This window comes from Lactuca virosa, chromosome 8 (genome assembly GCF_052849685.1).
Source record: "Lactuca virosa cultivar CGN04683 chromosome 8, Lactuca_virosa_CGN04683_v6, whole genome shotgun sequence".
NCBI classification, from domain to species: domain Eukaryota; kingdom Viridiplantae; phylum Streptophyta; class Magnoliopsida; order Asterales; family Asteraceae; genus Lactuca; species Lactuca virosa.
The window spans coordinates 80,109,226-80,123,766 of NC_136433.1; the positions used below are offsets into that span (position 1 = coordinate 80,109,226).

Below are 14,541 nucleotides of genomic sequence, written 5' to 3' on the forward strand. Positions count from 1 at the left end.
GGGCCTTTTTGAAATTGCTTAAACGTTGATGGGTGATTTTAGGAAGTCTAATATTGTTGTTGATTTCCAATTGCCATTTACTGTATTACTTTTGGTGGCAACCCCAACTATCTAACCCGAACCCAACCCAATAAATCGACTATCCAACCCGAACCAACCTAATAAATAGTAGGTTGGCTTGAGATTTTGAACTCATTGAATTAAATGAGTCAACCCGTCTAACCCTTAATTAAATGGGTTGGGTTATGGTTGAAAATCTTAACACGTTTACAACCCGTAAATCTGTTTAAAATTTCTAAATATTTTTTGATATGTATTTATTTAGTATTATTATTTAGTTGAACGTGTTTGTTATTATTTATCATTTATCAAAAACATGAGTCGGTAACCATTACTGGAATCTGAGTTGGTAAAAGTGATATTCCAGTTGCGTAGAATTTAGAAATTAAATATTTATAATGTTTTATAGTTGTAAATATTTATTTGTTTGTGTTATGAGACTATAAAATTATTGTTGTATAATTTTCAAACATGAATAATTATTATAGCTTTTAAATTCATGTTTAACATGTTTAGTAAATATGTTGGGTTAAAAAAACAATAAACAAGTCAACCCGATTTCAACCCAATTCCGAAAAAGGTTGGGTTGGGTTGAGAATTCACAACTTGTTTACTTAAACAGATTGGGTTGGATAGAGATTTTCAACCCATTTAATTGAACAGATCAATGATCTAAGACAACCCATTGTCATATTACAATATAAAAAGAAAATATATTGTTATTAGTTTTCTATGTTATGTTACTAAAAGAATTATTATAATAATTATTTTTTGTTATTATATTAATGAATTAGGTATGGAGTTAATAAAAAATTGACAATTAAAGATAAGTTAGGGTTGATACCCATGCGTTGCATGGGTCAATGTAAAAGAATGGGGTAGTTATAAGTAAATGTAAGAGTTGTTTCAATATGGATATCCATAACATTAGAGTGTATGCAAAAGGTTCAAGTACATTGAAATAGGAACTGTCATAAGAAGAAGGCGGGAGAGAGTTTGTGTTCTTATGCTTCATCTTCTATGGCTTGTAGCATCTCTTCATAGATTTTGATTTGTTTTTTGGTGAGTGGGATTGACATGCTGATGCACCTCAGAGCGTCTATATCTCCACTTCGAGAAGTTAATAAGTGGTGTAGTCTCTGGATTCTGTGAACAAGGAAAACGAAATGAAACCCAATGCTTTTTGATGTATCAGCAGTCGGCTCAAGAGTCAAGTCTCTCTGTCAGGAGACTCCATAATCTTTACAATCAATAGGAAATAGTTGTTGGTTAAACCCCCACTCGTTCGATGTCAACCTCTGATTCACTAAAGGATGGATCCACCTAACAGGAAAATGCATGCCATCATTAGATAATCAACATATTTAACATATAACCGAGTAGTTCAAATAATTGTTATAGCCTAGTAAGGGATCTACCAAGATAAATTAGAAACATCATGAAAAGACAAATCATTAAAAAATCTGATCGTGAAGCATAACTTCTTGAAAAAAAAAACAGAATCTATAAAGTCATTAAACATTATTTTTGTTGTAATTCAATATCATATGATAGAAAAAAAAGGAGGGGTTTTAACATAAAATTCACCAAAGTAATCATCAAAAACAAGTCAAAAAGATTGCACAGAATCCTAAAACTTTAGGTAAGGATTGGAAAAAGATCAATCTTTATTTCAACCTGGTTTATGAGAAACAACCAGGTTTTGAAACTGCTATTGCTTAACTTTATTTTCTTAAATTTTCCTCGCGTATTGGTTTACTTTCTTTTCCAGACCCACATAAAGCCATTGCAACCCCCATAGTTATAGATTAAGAAAACATTAAGCTTTTAGCAAAGACCGTGATTGTAACATTTATTATGACAAAGGTAAAAATCCAAAAAATGCAGATTACTCAACTAACTACACCCTTAATTACCACCTCAACACAAAGTCTCTTGAAACCATTTTAAAAATCATTTTGCCACGAATTAATGGAAAAGTGCTGGTAACATGAAGCAGAAATTAAAGATCAATAGACCAAGAAAGAGAAGGTTAAAATGTGAAATTACCTGAAGTAACCCCACTCGCATGATTTGATTGATAAACAACCAAACCATCCTTAACAACTTCATTTAACCATTTCCTTATTCGTATGAAGAAATGAGACTGAATACAGATACCTACCCAGAAAAAAAATCAAAAAACTCAATAACTAGTTTAATTTTTATACCTATACATGGAACTTGGCCTCCAAAAGATTAATCATGTAATTAACAAACTTGATAGAGACTTAAATTAAGATGAATAAACACCTCCTATTGAATCAAAAATACATTTTTTCATCGAATTGTGAATTAAATAAGCAATGTAAATAAAGAGAAACTTCAGTTGTATTGAGATCACAATTCACAAATAACTATTTTTGCATAAATATTCCATGCTTTTACCCCTCGATCAGCAATGCCTATGAGAAGTTGTGTCAAAATGGACAATTAAGGGGGTGTTTGGCTTATCTTTTGAAAGACCAAAAGTCCGTTTAGGAAAAGTTGCAAAAAGTCAGTTTTCCTTATATCCAAAATCAAAAAGTAGCTTTTAAAATGCTTTTACCAAACATCTTTTACATTTTATCTTTTCCTAAAATGACTTTTGGCCTCTCAAAAGATAAGTCAAACACCCCTAAATGTGAGACCATTACTTCCTAGTGGCAAACATTCACAAATAAATTCCATTTTCCAACCAGTTATGAATATGGTATATATGGAACATAAATTAGTGTAATGCCAATCAGTCAGATTTGCACTCATTAAAATCACTTTGTCTGCCTCCTTCATCGCATCCACTGCCAAAATAAATTTAAAATAACATATTTCTTCATTAAATTGTGGATAAGAATCAAACTCATACCAACATGTTAAGTAATATAATCCTCAGGATAAAAAAAAATAGATTTTTACCTTGATCGTTTCTAGTAGTGAAGACAATAGTTCCAGTTTCATCACCAACCAAACATTCAGTAAGACGATGTTGTTGCATCCTTGAGTCCCATTTCGACCTCCTCCTGTCTTCCATGTCTGTATTTGTATTTTCTTCGGATACCAAAGAATGAAATACAGGTAAAATCAGTTTTTGTATTTGAAATGAATACAAACATATATAGATGTGTATAAAAAGTGAATGATTGTGTATATATAATTGTATTAATAGAAGATTACTTATTTTATCTAATTCCAAAATAATTACATTTATCCTATCTAATTCAAAATAATTACTTTTTAAATTTTCAATTCCTAATATAATTACATATTATATAAATATTATATTATATTTAAAAAAACATTTATTGATATTATTGGTTCGATTCGGTTTAGAATAAAATAATAACCAAACCACATGTTTTATTAACAATTCGGTTATATCGGTTAATTTGATTTTGATTCGGGTTTTTGGTTAATATGCTCACCTATACTATTGTAGATTTTCATAGGAACCCTCTTAGGCTCCAATATATCTGCTTTTTTTTAACAGCAAATAATTATTTTTCTTCTTTGTCAGGAATTAAACCCATGACTTCCAATATATCTAGTGACATGACATTTATACCAGAAACTCATTATATATACTATTAATCTTTAAAAACATGGCGAACAGGAAAGTTTCGCGTTTCTCATTTCCTCCACACTTTTTCCTTTCATTTGCTACTTTTGCCACACCCCTACTTTTGGCACACCAGTTGCTATTTAATGATTTGGCCAACCGACTATTTGCTTCTTTTCACTTCGCCGCTACTTTTATTTTTAATATATTTTTTTTACAGACCGCTTTGAAAATTTTGTGATAACGATCCTTTTTCTCTCTTTATCTCCACGAAAACCCATCGTTATCTTCTCTTCCTCAAAGCCTCCGACGTTCCCCTTTCTTGCATCACCAGCCGTCTGCGAACCATGAGTCGCCCCTCTTCTCCGATTTTTCCTCTGATTTCGATTTTTCAGCACCAATATCACCGACCATCACTCATATCATCACTGGTGCCATTGATTCTGCCGCCACCGACAGAGATGCTTCTTTTTGGGTTCTATTCAGCGAGGGTTGGTGTAGAACCGGATATGTCCTTTGATTTCGGTTGCCGTGATTACGCTCTGTGATGCTGATTGTGAATCGACATACTAGAAACTGAGAATCCTAGACCTCAAATTAGGTTTTTCTATTCCTGCCACCATCTTCTTTACAAGATTTGAGAAACATCAATACGTTTCTTTCATGGTGGGGTTTTCATGTCTTCCTTTTTTATGTTTTCATCACCAAATATTTTAGCTAACATGTTATTTATGATTTTTTTTAAGGTTTTTATTGGATTTTTGTTGAAATAGGTAAATGACGGACTGTATATGACATCTCATTTTCCAGGTTGCAGATTTGCAGTTGTCATTGAAAGAGGTTAGTCAAATATCACTCTGTTTTACAATTGATATTCGATTCGTTGAAGTGACTTTGAATGTGTTGTCGCCATCTGGTAAATCGTGTGCTTGGTCACCATCCGGTAAATATTTAGCAACTGCAAGTTTTGATGCTGCCACTGCTGTTTGGGAACAGAATGGAAGTGACTTTGAAGTCAGCCATCTAGAAACCCTCCACGCCATTATCACCACCGATGCAACCATGGACCATGAGTTCATAACGTTTTCAACGTTACTGTTCTTTAAGCCCTATGCGCCCCTGTACGCAAGCAACGACTTCTAGCCCTAAGCATCACTGTTGCTCTCAATTTCAGGGCTTAAACCCCTCTCAGCGCTTCTGATTGGAGATGGAGGGTAGCGAAAACTGAACAAAATTCAGTAGAAAATGTATTATTCAGGTTCTGCTATTGGGTAAACCTTCACCTACCGTCTTCTCCTTTCTTCTTCATCAGTACTGATATTTTTGACTTCGGCTTTCGAAGTAGGTATACATCTATCTTTTCCTTAATTTTTTTTTCTTCAAAAAACTGGTACCGTAGGGCTTTTGAGTTCATATCCCACGAGTTAGGGACTTTTTGTATGTGCTTCTTGAAAGTAATCGTTTCTAAATACATGAAAATTTAAACAGAATTGTGTGACTTCTCAAGGAGATAGACCTGCTCAGGCATTGATGCTATGGAAGCTGCTTTACGGCAACAACTTGAAGAGTATTTGGGCACATTCATTTGAGGAATTAGAAGGTTCATCTTTCAAATCTCAACCTCATCATTAAAGTTGTTCTTCCTTTGGTAACATCAGTCATCTTATTATCAACTTTTTTCTAGGTTTTAACAAATAAAAGGATGTTTCCTGATGGAAAAATGGTGGCTGTGAAGATTAGAAGGTCATCAACAGAAGCATGGAAAGATTATATTTATCACTTGCTTTCAATTTTGGGATCAAAGATTCCCACCAACAGCTTTTATGGTCTCCAGTACTATCCAGAGGTAAATGAATTAAATTCTTGGAAATTGTTTATGAATATTGCTCTTTTTTTTAGTAATATTCAGAGGAAATAATCTCAGGGGATGTTATTGTTTCATTCATCTTTTTTTTGTTGAATGTGATCTATGACAGAAAGATTTAAAAGTTGAAGCCGAAAAAACTCTACCCTTTTAGCCAGGTAATTTATATTTAACATCAATATGTTTTAGTTTTAGATAATAAAATAATATATTTTACATAATTCTTAAATCTTTTTGTTTCCTAATTTTATAGGTGGCAAATTAGTCATTCAGTTGGATCAGAGTCTGCTTACAAACACATGGACACAGAGTGGAGTTCCTTTTATCCATCAGCAGCTTCAGCTAGAAAATAGGGTGAAAATAAAGGAAAAGAAAATGAAATTTTTCAAAGAGAAGAATGGTTTGGGCGTATGATGAGATTTAGAAATGATGCAATTATTATTTTGAGTATCATATGCCTTCAACTTCCATTTGAATTAGCATATGCACATTTGTGTGAAAGCATCGGATCTGCTGTGGTAAAGTAAGTCTTTTATTATTTTTTCCAATTTGGTTCATTTTCCATTTCTTGATTATAAGTGCAGTAAATAGCACTGTATTTTCAATTAACAGTTTTCCCCGGTTTTCTTAAATTTGTTTTTTTTTTCAAAAAAGAAACACCAACTACCAATGTACTTTGAATTTTATCTTGTCACTTGAAGAGTGAATTAGTCGAGTCCTGGAAAATAAGACATGGGTATGTAAGCAAAAAAGAAAACTATTTTTAAAGATGTATTTTCATTGAATCTTTTACATTTGTGATTACTTTTTAAATGATTTGCCAACGAATGGAGTTGTTATAATGTATCAAATTGTACACCATATTCTATTATGTTTTTATTTTCAGGTTTGGGCAGATGATGGTCATAGTGATGATTGGCGTTGTGTGCAGCCTTTAGGCGAATCAAACAGGTATCCAACACTCTTTCTGTTAACATTTTCGGGAATGCTAAAATTTAATGAATTAATAATTACAATGATTTTACATGTACGTATAGTAATATTTGATTACTAATATAATTATTTAAAATAATTTAAAATTAGTTTTGGTGACATTTGCAGTGATGATCTTACCATTAAGGTGTGGGATGTGGATATTATAAGTTCGCAATCTGGTGATGGCAATGCATCTTGGTAAGATAAGATGATTTCTTTTCCTTTTTTTTAAAAAAAAAAAAAAAAACTGATTTCCTGTTATGTATTTTGTTGAATAAAAATAACCATATATTAAAACTGTGTACTGTGTATGGGTTACATAATGGGATTGATTTTTGGTTGTTGAGGTGGATGGTGCTTTGTATAACTTGCTCCTCAAGAAGGAAAAAGCTCATGATATGGACATAAATTCGATGCAATGGAGCTCTACTGTAAGTCAAAAAATAGCAACGGACTTTTGTTTATTTGTTTATTACATTTATTGCAATATGCTTTCATTTCTTTATGCAGAACCTGGTGTTCGACAACAACTATGAGACTTCAAAAATGCTGAAGGCCATGCAGGAAATGGAAAACAAATATAACGAACTTATCAACAATCTCAAAAAAGATATCAAAAACCTCCCTGAAGACAAACATTCGTACGTGTAATATGTTTGTTTGTTTTATAATCTTTTGATATGTTGCGTTCAACTACTTCCATTCCTAAATTTCTATATAAGACCTATCCAAAAATCTCCTGTATGTTAAATATATCTTCATCAATATAATGGTATGTTGCAGTACATACCTGAAAGAACAAAAAAAATATGAATCGGTGCCAACGGGCGCGCATGATTCCCATCTAGTTAATCACTGATTTTCTTAATTTACATCATGCATTTTTAAAAACTAATGTCATTAATAACCAATACGTATATAAATCAATTTCATAGCTCAATATCATAATGTGAATTTTATTAGTAAAGAATTATTTTTGTTAAATTTAACAGTTATAAAAAGAATAATTGTTGCACATTTTATCGGTGATAAAAAAATCAAACATACATATAATATACATATAATGGAAGTTATATATATATATATATATATATATATATATATATATATATATATATATATATATATATATAGGGATAGGGAATATACATTACAGCCCCACCTAAGCTTAGGTACTAAACCTCTAAAATATGTCGTTTTAACTTGTTAAATATACTCGGTTTGGTTTCACTTGGTAAATATATCATCCTCCATAACATTTATTTCTTTCATTATCGTTTTACCATCTCTGTTTTCTTTCCTCCATTATCGTTTATTACTTCACCCAAGTGAACATTACTAAACCGTAAACCTAAACCCTAAACCCTAAACCTTAAACCCTATACCCTAACCCTAAACCCTAAACCTAAACCTAAACCTAAACCCTAAACCCTAAATCCTAAACCTAAACCCTAAACCCTAAATCCTATTGTGTCGATCTTGAATTTACATCTTGAAGTATTAATCGTGAATCCATTAACCGTAATCTTTATATAGTAAAACAATGTATTTTCAAGAGGTTTAGTACCTAAGCTTAGGTGGGGCTGTAATGTATATTCTCTTTTCCCATATATATATATATATATATATATATATATATATATATATATATATATATATATATATATATATATATATATATATATATATATATATATATAAAAGGTGTTGATGATTTTAGTGTCACCATGTTCTTTTATGTAATTGGAACTAACATGTGAGTTAAGAGGCTTCATAATTTGTACTCTAATAAATATACAGGTTTGTGCGGAGTGTACGCATGTATAAGATCGAATTAGAAGCCGGTTCGACGACAAGTTGGGGATCGGGGCAACGCCCCTTGGTCCGGGGTTTCTAAAGAGGCAGCCCCCCTAGCGGGGTCCAAGGGGCAGAGCCCCCACGGAATTTGGGGCAACGCCCCAAAAACTCTCCGAATTTTACATATGGGAACATAGTGGGAAATTCAAATTCTTGAGGGTGATTATGCTAAAGCTAACGAAATTCGTTAGTTTTGGAAACTTTAAATCCTCATTAAATTCCGGGTTTCCTTACTTGCTTCCAAAGCAACCCATGACGGCCAACCCTAAGAGAAACCCTAATCTCGTTTATTATAAATAAACAGTTTTTTTCTTTGAGAAGGGATACACACAAAAACGATCATTTGCTCACTTTTTTCTTCAAAGGAACATAGAATCCTTCTAGCAGTTTTCTGTGCCTAGATTCGTAAGTGTCCTTTTGGGTTATCCCAGATTGAATTTCTTGTAACCCAGTCATAAGGTAAAAATATCAGTTCGAAAAGTGTTCACACGATCCAAGGGACATACAGATTTCCAACATAAACCTTATTTCCTCCGACAAAATGTTTGTCTTTGATGATAAATTCCCATATGACAACGCTGAAGGAATAAACATCAATTGAAAATTGGAACGAATGAACAAAGGAAATGTGAAAAAACAAACAATATTAGATAAAAAAAAATTGCATATAATGGATAGCTATGTTTTTTAGTATTTCATATTATGTTTTTTTTAATTGTTATGACATACGATTTTTGATGATATATTTGTCTATAAATATGTATGTATACAGAGGAAAAGATGGGCAATGTGTTCTTTCAATTCTCATCATATGCAATTAACCTGGGATGGAGCATGCACGCATGTGGATGAATTTATTAATGGTATCATGCATGCATCTATTACAATTTACACATTCACATACAAACGATGCAATATCATTAAACCAAAAACTTACATCAGTTGAAAACGAGTCTACTTATATTTAGAAGGAGCAATTAATAGATACCATGCATTATATATATATATATATATATATATATATATATATATATATATATATATATATAGGAAGATGATCAAATGAGAACACCTAAAAGGTTGAGAACGCGAAAACAGTTCTGGACCAATCAATATACAATGGTATATGGGTAAATGTGTATTTTAATTAAATTATAAAAAATAAATTAAAATGGTATGTTACTAAATTTTAGGGATTCAAAATACTGTTACTAAAAACGAGAATTATTCATTTTTTTATATTATTAATTAAAGATAAAAAACATTTTATCAATTTTCTGTCTAAATTTAAAAATCAAAATATTTTATCTTGTTTTACCTAATTCATGTTCATAAATGAAAAAATATCAAACTAATTTATCTTGAATACATAAACGACTTGCTTTAGTTTTATCAAGTATTGTCATATTCATAAGTGAAGATGCCATGACTAGACTCGTTTTTTTTTTCCATGAATTGAAAACAAAGAATGTTTAAGAATTTATCATTTCATTCGAAAAGAATAAACCACTAATCATAATCATAAATGAATATAAATCTAAACAAACTCACTTCATTACAAAAGAATAAACCTCTAATCATAATCATAAACAAATACAACTTTATTTTAACAAAATACAAAAGACTTCTAAATTTCTACATTTCCGGTGGTTATATTTGTTGATAAATATACCACTAATCATAAATGACTTCATACGTCGTTATTTTTCTTCAAATTTTCTTGTTGCTACCATACAAATAAAAACAAAGAGAGGCGCCCTTGATCATGCTGTCGATTTCCCAACTTAGAGTTATCCTTATTCAAAATATCAAGCTCTTAGATTAAACCTGTTCAAAACATCAATCATTAAGGTATAAACGCCTGCGGTTATAATATAGTTCTATTCATTGATGATTAAACTCAAACAACCTATTTATAAAATATGATTTATCAGTTTTGACATTCACTTGAGAGTCTTCTAAATAATCTTGAATGTTTCCTAAAAGTCCTTCACTATCCAAAACACATTTGATGAACTTGCCCCACCATTTTCCTGAATTTAAAAAAACAAATTTATATTAAAAAAATCACAAAAAAAAAACTCTATTCAGAAATGAATCATGTTACAAGCAGTAATGGAAGATATACAATCAATAAAAAAACTCTATTCAGAAATGAATCATGTTGCAAACAGTAATGGAATATATACAATCAATAGTGAATCTAATTGATCGTATTAATAACTTTAAATTTCCATAACAAAATACAACCAACAATCAAATATTTATAATTCATGATCAGGTTCTCCACTTGCAACCAAGATTTTCACAAGGTTGATAACACAACCAAGTAAAGATGCGATATTGAGAAAAATGGTTGAAAAAAAAGAGGGTTGGTTTGGTTCGGTGTTGTCAAATGGTCGTAATCCACAAAGCAAATAATGTTCAAACAAAAGAGATGGGTGTTGCTTTCTCTATTCCTTTGCAATCACTTATGACCACCCAACAATGGCAAGGAATCGAAACTTACCTGAGTCGTCACTGCCTTGTTGCGCCGGAGTGGAGGCGAGGTTGCGCCGGTGAGTAGAAATCAATGAAATCATTGACGAAGAAGCGAACAGGGAACCGGTTACCTGAGTTGTCGCTGCCTTGTTGCGCCGGAGTGGGGGCGAGGTTGCGCCGGTGAGTAGAAATCAATGGGATCACCGACGAAGTAACGAATAGGGAACCGGTCTTCGGAGGCGTGTATAGGTCGAGTTGAGCCGACGATTGAGAAATGTGAGAAAGAGGTTTCTAAGAAGGAGGCGGCATTAGAAACCCTAGAGAGGGGGAAATATAGATACGGGAAGATGAAAGGAAATAGGTGAGAGAGTGAGAAATTATAGGAAATAGGTAAAGTTGCAATTCCTATTATGCTCTTCTGACCATTTAAATATTACACTTTAATGCCAACAGTTTTAGAATTTTTCATAAATCGTCCCTTTAATAATAACCTTAGATTTAAATATTTAAACGATCCATATTTGTTCTCGCGTTCTCAACCTTTTAGGTGTTCTCATTTGATCATACTCCTATATATATATATATATATATATATATATATATATATATGTATGTATATATATATACACACACACACATTAGTTAGTTTGGTGTGTATAAATTAATTCCAATGCATACTTACTCTTTGATCACATTCACGAAAGAAACCAATTAAGCACCTTTCACTTGACTAGCAGAAGAAATGATAATGACGAATGCCCCCACTTTGAAGATTAGTTTTTTCTTCTTCATATTGCTCACTATCACTAGTGGTTATTCAATCTCATCCCCTTTCTTTCATGCTACTTGATTAATTACTTTGAGGTTTATTAGTTAATTATACTGTTCCCAAAACTTATATTGTTTCTTATTGCATATTTGCATGCAGTCTCAGCAGTTGAAATGGAGAAAAGGGAGAAAATTGTTGTGGTTGTACGGATGTGCTACGACAATCTGGATTGTGTGTCCTTCTCGTGCCCACATGCGGCATTTGCATTTTGTCATGGGAGTCATGGGGGTTACTGCCGATGCCCACATCATGAATAATTTGATTAATTAATAATAACAGTGTTGCATGCATGCTTCTCCAAAATCATGTTCAGATCATTTTAAGTATGTTAGTTTCTAAATGTATGAATCTTGATTTTCAATCTGAGTTTTATTGGAAGTAAAAGACTAGAATGGATCTTGTTGACAGTTTTCTGATCTTGATATTGTTTGATTGTTGACAATCGATTTATGGGTTTTATGGGAAGTAAGAAAGACTGGAACGGATTTTCTGGTTTCTGATCTTATCTTCATCTTGCTTGATTTTCGGATCTTGATCTTTATGTTGAAGATGCTTCTTAAAGATTTTCCGACTGAATTCATGATTTCTGATTAGAGATAGTATTTGCTTACTGATCGTCGAATTGTTGCCTTTTGTTTTCCTTTACTTATGGAATCTAATTGTAATGTCAATTACTTGATTTTATCACTAATATGTAAGCTTAGGAGTTAGGATACGTTATTATATTGGACTAATTGTTTAAATACTGTTTGGTAATTAATGCTAATATACTCAATGTTTTGATCATTAGCAAATTATCTATATATAAGTTATTAGATATTATGTAGATTGGTAATTTTTACTTTTTAACTATATAATAATTTTAACTAAGACATATAAAGTATTATATTATACACTAATACAAAACAACAATTAATATCCTTTTTGTTGGCAAATTGGTTGTTAGGCCATGGGCTTTTAGCTACGGGTCAACCCATCGGTGTTTTGGAGTGTTGTCCAAGATACGTGATATATGGAAAGTTTCCTTTTCTGTGAATAGATGATAGAATAGGAATTGTAGTCCAATAAGTTTTCTATTCTATATATGTATGCGTCTGATCATGTATAGAGTAGAGGTCAACTATTAGAGTTTTGTGATACTAAATTTCTCTAATATAATCAAAGTGTTAGTTTGATTAATAGACTTCTTTTAATTGGTATCAGAGCGGTAACCTGTGGCTTCCGATCATTCAATTTCTCAAGGCGGCAATAGGTTTCTTCGCATGCAAAAATTGCTTTAAAGTTTTTTTCTTCGTATGCAAAATTTCTGCTTTTCCTCCAAGTATTTAATACCCCAATTATTTATTAATTGGCTCCTGGATCAAGAACAAGTTTTGAAGAAAACAATTGTTTTCTTGTGGTCCAATTAAAGAAAGCAGCGATTCTGGTTCTGTTGGTCGCCGTTTCCAATTTCTTAATTGGAATCATTATTTTTCACCTGTTGAAGATAAAGGTGTGTGGTTTGCTGTTGCTTGTTCATGACAGGAGACGGAGCGAATCTGCCCGCGAAGGAGGCACACTCGATCTCGTTTCCATTTCCACAGTTGACGCCATTAAACTACATGTAACACCCAATTTTCAAAACAATTTTTCACATTTTATAAAACACGTTTTCATTCATAATCGTTATAAAAACACCATTGTATCACATAACATCATCTCCCAAGATCATAATAAAATCTCCCCGCGTGTGTACTGATCAAGCCGGCGCCTTCCCGCGATCCTCGCTGGTACCTGAGACACATAACACAACACTGTAAGCATAAATGCCTAGTGAGTTCCCCAAAATACCACACATAACACATATTAGCCACTCGATGCTATAACTCTGTTTGACACTCTGGTCAAAGTGTCTCTGTGGGACCCCCCAGTCCCATAACTCTGTGGGCCCTCTGGCCCTAACTCTATGGGTCCTCTGACCCTAACTCTGTGGACCTTCCGGTCCTAACTCTGAAAACTCGGTAACATACATAGCATATAACACATAGAAATCACATCATGCAAAAGCATACACAATACTCTGTCTCATAGCTCTAATTACCACTCTAGGTAAAGTATAGTGAGAAGACTCACCTCGGTTAACTCGGTAAAGCTCGAACTCTGTAAAGTCGGGTCTAGCCTCCGCCTAATCATATGAAATAAACACTCTGAATCAATACATCTCTCAAGGCTAGACTATTCCTCCTTTTAGTATTCTCAGAAGGGTAAAAGACCATTTTACCCCTCTCATGGCTCAAAGGCCCTAAAGTTGACCAAACCCTAAAAGTCAATAAAGGTCAACGGTCAAACTTTGACCCGACTCGCCGAGTGCACTTGGGCGACTCGGCGAGTCTACACGTGCCCACTATCTTTCTGATCTCGCATGACACGTCGAGTCTTTCCCCTTACTCGACGGGTGACACCTGGCATGAATCGCGGGGCCACCCCGACTCAACTCGCCGAGTCTGTTCATGGACTCGGCGAGTTCCGCCTTGAACTCCAGTCCTCTAATTCCCTCCGACTCACTGAGTCAACCCTATGCTCCACGAGTCGTCACAGATCGTGAGTCGCGGGGCTACCCGACTCTACTCGTCGAGTCCGTTCATGGACTCGGCGAGTTCATTTCATGCACATCCTCAAACAACTTCCCGAGGTCAGATCCAGTCCTCTAACCAATAGATCTATCATTCCCAAACCCAATAACCACGTAAAGTTTCCATCTTGATGCACATACAATATCTATTTGATCATATATGATGATTTAGCCCCAAATACCATAACTCAAGGTCATAGCCTCCATTGTTATTCAAAAAGCTTAATGAATAAGGCTCTCTGGACCTCTATGGACCCAGATCCAAAGCCTCCTCATCATAAGGGACTATT

General features: G+C 33.2%; 1 long non-coding RNA gene across 8 annotated transcripts; it reads left to right on the forward strand.

The window, feature by feature from the left end:
- Positions 1-3,831: 3,831 nt before the first annotated feature.
- On the forward strand, positions 3,832-7,208 carry LOC145132771 (uncharacterized). 8 transcript variants are annotated; one of them, XR_013718241.1, is made up of 11 exons: positions 3,832-4,300; positions 4,408-4,474; positions 4,590-4,975; positions 5,123-5,234; positions 5,319-5,480; positions 5,611-5,656; positions 5,752-6,021; positions 6,385-6,449; positions 6,600-6,671; positions 6,821-6,904; positions 6,984-7,208. It is a non-coding gene; the product is annotated as an uncharacterized LOC145132771 (long non-coding RNA). The 8 variants fall into 8 exon arrangements; XR_013718236.1 differs by having other exon boundaries at positions 3,833-4,300; positions 4,590-4,979; XR_013718243.1 differs by having other exon boundaries at positions 3,833-4,300; positions 4,590-4,905.
- Positions 7,209-14,541: the final 7,333 nt, after the last annotated feature.